This window comes from Cupressus sempervirens, chromosome 4 (genome assembly GCF_028749045.1).
Source record: "Cupressus sempervirens isolate cs-2001-9-10 chromosome 4, ASM2874904v1, whole genome shotgun sequence".
Lineage (NCBI taxonomy): Eukaryota > Viridiplantae > Streptophyta > Pinopsida > Cupressales > Cupressaceae > Cupressus > Cupressus sempervirens.
Window position 1 is genome coordinate 269089583 of NC_143121.1, and position 6662 is coordinate 269096244.

The 6662-nt window shown below is 35.7% G+C and overlaps 1 pseudogene; it reads right to left on the reverse strand.

The window, feature by feature from the left end:
- Window positions 1-240: 240 nt before the first annotated feature.
- LOC149561054 (F-box/kelch-repeat protein At5g15710-like) lies at window positions 241-1410 on the reverse strand (annotated as a pseudogene).
- Between the last annotated feature and the right edge of the window lie 5252 nt (window positions 1411-6662).

Consider the following 6662-nt stretch of genomic DNA (forward strand, 5'->3'; position numbering starts at 1 on the left):
GAAAATTGCTAATAATTAAATCTATAAAGATTGGAGATCCATTATCATAAATTGTAAAAATTACAATAAAACAATAGGTTACTAATAATTTAGTAAAACATAGATAATCAAAATTGCTGGCATAGGTGAAATCCTGCATGAATCTAATCTAGCAAAGTTATTATCTTCGTCTAGCTACAAGTGCTAGTACAGTAATCGCTAAAAAGGTTGATTTTTCTAAATACTGAAGTTTGGTTGAAATTACATCATCCTCCACATCATTGTCTCGCTAATGTGATGATTGTCACAGGGAGGAAGGGTTTGCCAAATCCCTTCCCTTAAATTATATGCAAACACTATTGCAATTTCAGCTTCACATTCACCACTGAAGCAAAAGTAATCTCCCACACAAACACACTTTGGCTCCCACCAATGTGGATGAAAATTTTCAGGGAGTGACTGTGAAGACATTCTTACAAATTCTCTCCAATTCCAATCAGACTCATCTTTTTCATCCTCATACAACTCCCAGATAACAATTCCTCTCCCGTTTGGAGGATCTCCACTGAACATTTGGATACCTCCAGGAAATGTGTTGATTACAAGTACAACAGATGGCTCTTCATTAAATGTACCCACCACAAGAATGGATGAAGCGTAAGAAACCATTGAAAAGCCATCCAAACTCATTCGTTGAGCCATGGTAAAACTATGCAAATTCAAATCATCAGTCATTTCATTGGGTAATGGAGGTACTCTAACAGGGATGATGAAACCCTCATCTTGAATTCTATAACCTGCAATAGTTGTTGGCCACCTTCCCATCCAGAAAAGAGTACCATTGCACTCAACCATTTCAAACATATTATCCTCCCTTTCCTCTTCATACTGACACTTGAACCTCCATGAACCTTGATAATAGTGATAGATTTCAAAGGAAAAACTTTCAGAATCGGAATACGCTATCAAATAGGGTTCTTTGTTTCTTCCTTGTATAATATGAACAAATTTTTAAGACAAATCCAAATCAATCTCCGCATAAGTTCTCGTGAGAATATTGTACACAAGTAATCGTGAAGTGTAAGTTTCTAGAAGTAGCAATATCCCCTTCGATCTGTTCAATATATTTGTGATATTATTTGGGAGAAAAGAGAGAGGGCGAGTCATCCATTTTTGTGTCAAAAAGCAGTATGCCACACAGAACCAATTTCCATCAATTTCCTGACCGCAGAATAAAAGCCAAGGATCTTGTTGGGGCAGAGAAGAAAGAAAGCTAGAAGAAGATAAAATAAAGTTCCATTCTTTATAGACACTTCGGGCACCATAGATCGACTCAAAAGAAAGCTTTGCAAAGATCAATTCTTTAACATCAAGAGGCAATGTAGATAGACCATGCTCCTCCATTTCTCTTGCAAGAGAATTTCCATCCATTTCTGTTGACCGTTTTGATGGCTGCCTCTGTTCCTTGAAACCCTAGATTAAGAAAGTGTTTTCTTCTTCACAATATGGGCTTCACAGTCCTTACGAATTTTTATAGCTCGTTGGAGATGAACAACTTTGAGTAGTCTAATCGTCCTTAGTTGGATTGAAGAGTTCGATAATTCATGAATTTCCATGCATATTTTGTTGCAATGATGTGCATGTTATTCACCATCTATTAATAGCTTATTAGTAAGGATTAATGTTTCCATTTTAATCAAATATTATTAATTTTATTTCAATCAAATTGCATGATGTCTTTAAGTTAAAAAAAGTTAAGTTCTAATATAAAACTAAAATTAGTTCAAGCCACTCCACTGGTACATTTCTCAATCCTATACAGGTGGATCCTCTAATAAAAAACTAAAATTAGTTCAAGCCACTCCGCTGGTACGTTTCTCAATCCGTCTGCTCCTGCATTCAATTCTCCTACAGCGAGCGCGCAAGCCATTAATAATGGTGTTTCCAACTTTGATCTAGTCATTTTCGGAGGTAGTTGCGAGTGCTTCTGGTAAGATTGATGACAAAGCTAGGTTCATGGTTAATCCGAGGAACAATGAGGGCGCCTTCCAAGGTAAGAATCCTGTGGCGGCACCGGCTATCCGGCTGCCCCAACTCTGCCACTGTCCCCAAAGTCAGGTCAGTCAAGTCAGGCAAATACGAATCCTCCGTACGTACCACCAAGACGTGAAAGGGCACGGTCAATAGTTTGGAAACGTTGCAATATTGAAATTTGCCATATCTACATACTTTAATAGAAATTAATATGCTTCTCTTATATTATAATTTTATAGGATTATTTTGATTATTTTTTTATATGCATATGTAATTTTATAATAAAATATGGTCTTATTATTGCGATTTTATAATATATAAGAAATGATGTACAAAAGAACCATACTAGCTTAAATTATGTATTACAATTTATGTCATGATTTCGTATTACAATACATATGTTTTAAATAATTTAAGTAAGCTAGTTTAGTTGAGAGGCTTTCTAGAGTGGTATCAATCTTCAATATAAACAATTAGGTTTTTTGAAAAAATTAGACAATCATTTGCATGTCTTGTAATGAGAGGTGGAGTATAGAATTAAAAATGTCACTGTAATGAAGAGTTAGTGTGGATCAGTTACAAATTAGTTATAAACCAAAAATCAATTTGTGAATACATTACCAACATGCAACTCATCGGGTGGGTTCATTCAAGGGAAGGTACCTTCATCAACTAACTTATTGATTATTATTTAATTGACCTTGGATGTGACCAAGATTTTGCACGTTCCTTCTTGGAATAACAACTATTCTTTCAATAACTACAACATCTTGACCAATAGGAGCTCTTCGCAAGATTTCTCCAAACTCTTCTTCTTCTTCTTCTAGAACTTGATTTACTTGATGATTTTGCTGAGCACTTCATCTACACCTCCAGGCTAGAGTGTTCAAGTTTGAAATAATATCATCCTAGGTGTCTTGGAAGTCAAGATTTGGTTGGAGAATTGGAAAAATGTTTTCATGTGGCAATACCATGTTGTTTCATTATAGATGACTGATTAATCTTTCTTGTTTCGGTCCCCAACAGATGTTGGTAAGTAGATTTATCACTGTAAAAATGGCCCAATAGAGTGTATGTGCCAAACTGTTCACTCTTCTTTTTGGCAAGCCTAACTTCTCACACTGAAAGAAAGCTCACAATCCAAAACTTACTTTTATTTATCTCTTTTCTCTCTTCCTTTGAAATTTGCACTAGCTTTGGTTAGGAATATGTTGCTAAGTAGATTTTTCACTGTAAAAATGGCCCAATGGAGTGTATGTGGCAAACTATTCACAATAGTTGGATAGGCCCTTGATATACAGCCTCCTCTGCATTCAGAGGGGTAGCTCCCTCATATGATATAATTTTGAAGTTTTTCAAATAAAAGTGAAATCAAACTTTAAAATATAAATATAAATTCATTGATGACGAATGCACCACTCGACGTCAAATCTTTCCTGGACTAACTTAAAACCACTAATAATAGCAATCAAGATCTACGCTTGAGAACTATTACTAGCACAATGCTGATCCAAAGATTCGTAAACATCTGCAACATACTATGAGAATGCTCACTGCAAAGAGAATCAACATTTCTAACAATTTAGATTTGGAAGAAGAGAACTCAAATTGCACGTTCCTTTATTTTCTTGCACCAAGAACCTAAGAGGAATTTTTGATTACAAAGACAAAATTTGTACATACTTTCCAAATATCATCTTCTAATCAAAATTTTAGAATAATGCTCAATTTTTCTAAAGTCCAAAAGGTCCCTCTACAAAGCCAAAAGTGGCCCCTTATATAGACATAGAGGTTAAGAACTACCTCTTCGTGGTTAATAACTACCTCCAAAATACATGTTTTAGGAGAGGTTAATTAACCTCTACAAAATTAGCCAAGAATGACTTGAAACTTAGACCTTACACCTTTCAAGAGGAAGATTGAATAATCAATCCTTGTTGATCTCCTTTTAATATTTGAATGATTCATTCAAGTTACATCACTTTATTAATGAATGCATATCCTCCTTTTCATTAAGAGATCAAGAGCATGCGGTGTGTACGTGTGCGTCGGATACTAACTTTATGTTCACGATCTCTCCAATTGTGCTTATATCTACCAACTGTGCTTTTCTTTCATGATGACATCTATTGAAAGGTTGGCCCTTGTATAGACACAAGTACCAAAATTCTCATCTGTCTTGCAATTATCACATATTGTGTGAGAGTATCTCATAGCATTCCATTGAAACAATTAGGTGCCCGGTCTATAATTTGATTCATGCCTCTACAGATGTTTGATAAAAGTTGACAAACTTTATGATTCATGCAATTACTGCATCCCCAAGAGATCGCATTTATTGACTCAATCCAATGCATTGACTTCAGCTACCTGTGCATGTCAGAAATGTGCCCTTCCTCTATAGTTTTGATGTAATTATACAATGGTGAACAAATTCTCACAATCCATCATTATCCTTGACATATATGTATCCTCCTTGAGACATTATTTCAGATATATTAGATGCTTTTTCAATATGGAAGGAATGTTCAATTTGGGGAGTCTGAGATTACATCTCATCACATTATATCTTCTACTCAAACATTAACATCCATTTGGTACCTTCTCATATTTTTCATCATCCTTATGGAAGACAACACTTCTTCATTTGTGTAACCCATTCAAAAGCTGTAAATGAATATACCTTATGCTCTTCTCATCATATTCATTCCATATCTTGTAATGATTCCCAATATGTCTCTGCAGTCTGTTTCTTCCATTGATGTTGAGTGTTTCAAACATCCGCCACCCCCTCCAATTTCAACACTTTAATATGCCTCACATAATAGTGACTTCTGTAACAATGCTATGCAAGCCGACTCAAGGGTGGCAAATGAGATTTAACTCACTAGAGAATTTGAATGCTCTTTTCCAAACCTCATACATTAACTGTATATTCATATCTGGTTTTTACATAAAATATTCTCATAAGGACCGTGTGGTTTATCTTGCATTCATGATTGAGCATTAAATCAAACAATTCCCGCTCATCCTCTTCAAATTTAACTTCTTGAACCTTTACCATACCTGTGACTATGCTTGCATCATACGGTGGAAAACGGGTATGAATGAAAATTAAGCAGTGTGGTCTCATGTATGTCCGAACTGAAGAAATTAAAAAGATATCTTGCTCGGACATCTCATGCCAATTCTTACTCATTCCACACTTCTCGTGCACAAACCTTAGACCAAAGCTATCGAATGGTTAATCAATCATAGTGTCTACTCAAACAAAGTTCGTTGTGCTAGATGCCTCATCCCTTTGATATGCAAAGCTCGGTAATAAGCTCAGAAAAGGTTGATGAATTACACTCTGACATAAAGCATTTTTACATCTTTTTCAACGTTTCAATTTTCTCTGGAATATTTTCCACATGCATCTCAATTTGCATGATAAAAGGAGATTCTCACACGACGTGGTGCATTCATCCTCCTTGATTCCCATGAAACAGTTCATAGGCTTTATATTTTCCAACTTCGAATGCTCCTATCCCATGCACAAATAGAAGGAAAATCCTGGCGGTGATCCTTAGATGTTATAGCAATGCTTTTAGAGCATTTAGTCAAACACTTATTGTGCTTTGATCCATGAAAATAATGGAGGGGTTTGCAACGAGTTCAACAGCTATGGTAAGCCTTTTGCGCTGCTCTGTTGAGAGGCCATCTACTCTAGGGTGACTGATGAGAGCATGTCTTAGAGGTGACAGTCAACAAGTTCCATTACTTCCTTTACAAACATATTCTGTGTTTGTGCATCGACTTCTTGATGCGGAGCATCACAATAAAAATAATAAAATAATGGTAATATGAAATTGTCTGTCCTTAACTTGGAACCTGAACCAAACTGTTATAACATTCTTTCTATCAATGAATCAATGAACTGTAATTGAATGCTTGGAAGTAATAACAAAGATTGATAAAGAGAAGTCTGAAACATTATTAAAACTAAAACACACTTCCATTATATACTAATGACAGATTACAAACGTATGGCTCTCTGGCTGCCTGGCTCCTGCCAGAGAGCCATTAGAGTTTCTTCTCAATTTACTCTCTACTTCAAACCTATTGTCTTTTCCCCTACTATTGATCCTCTTCTATATCCTTCCATTACATTATGAGATGTATTTTAAAGACTATCTTAACAGTTTACAAACTGTTTAACTACCCCAAGATCATTCATTCGATTCTTATTCAGTTACAAAATAGTGTAAAATCCTTTTGTTTGAGGATTCTTTATAAGATACATTACCTATTAAACTTGCACATCACCTTAGATAATAATGATAAGATATTAATTCTTCCGAGGTCCTTCACCCATTTCGCATTTCATGCTTACATCTGTGCATAATATTAAACCATAACGATGGTAAATTAATTCTGTCATGGGTGCCACTGCACCACTTCTGCAGGCAGACTAAGCCAAGCTGAATAGATCAGAGCTTTATGAACTGTCACGAATGGGGAATGGATATCATTCTGCTCACAATAACCCGCAATACAAGTAAAGGTTTCTTCCTGCAAGAACATCCATTAAGCTGGTTTTCCCAGCTTCACTGACACCCGTAACACTTGGCTCCTGGAACACCTTGGCTCTTCATGTCTAGGATAGT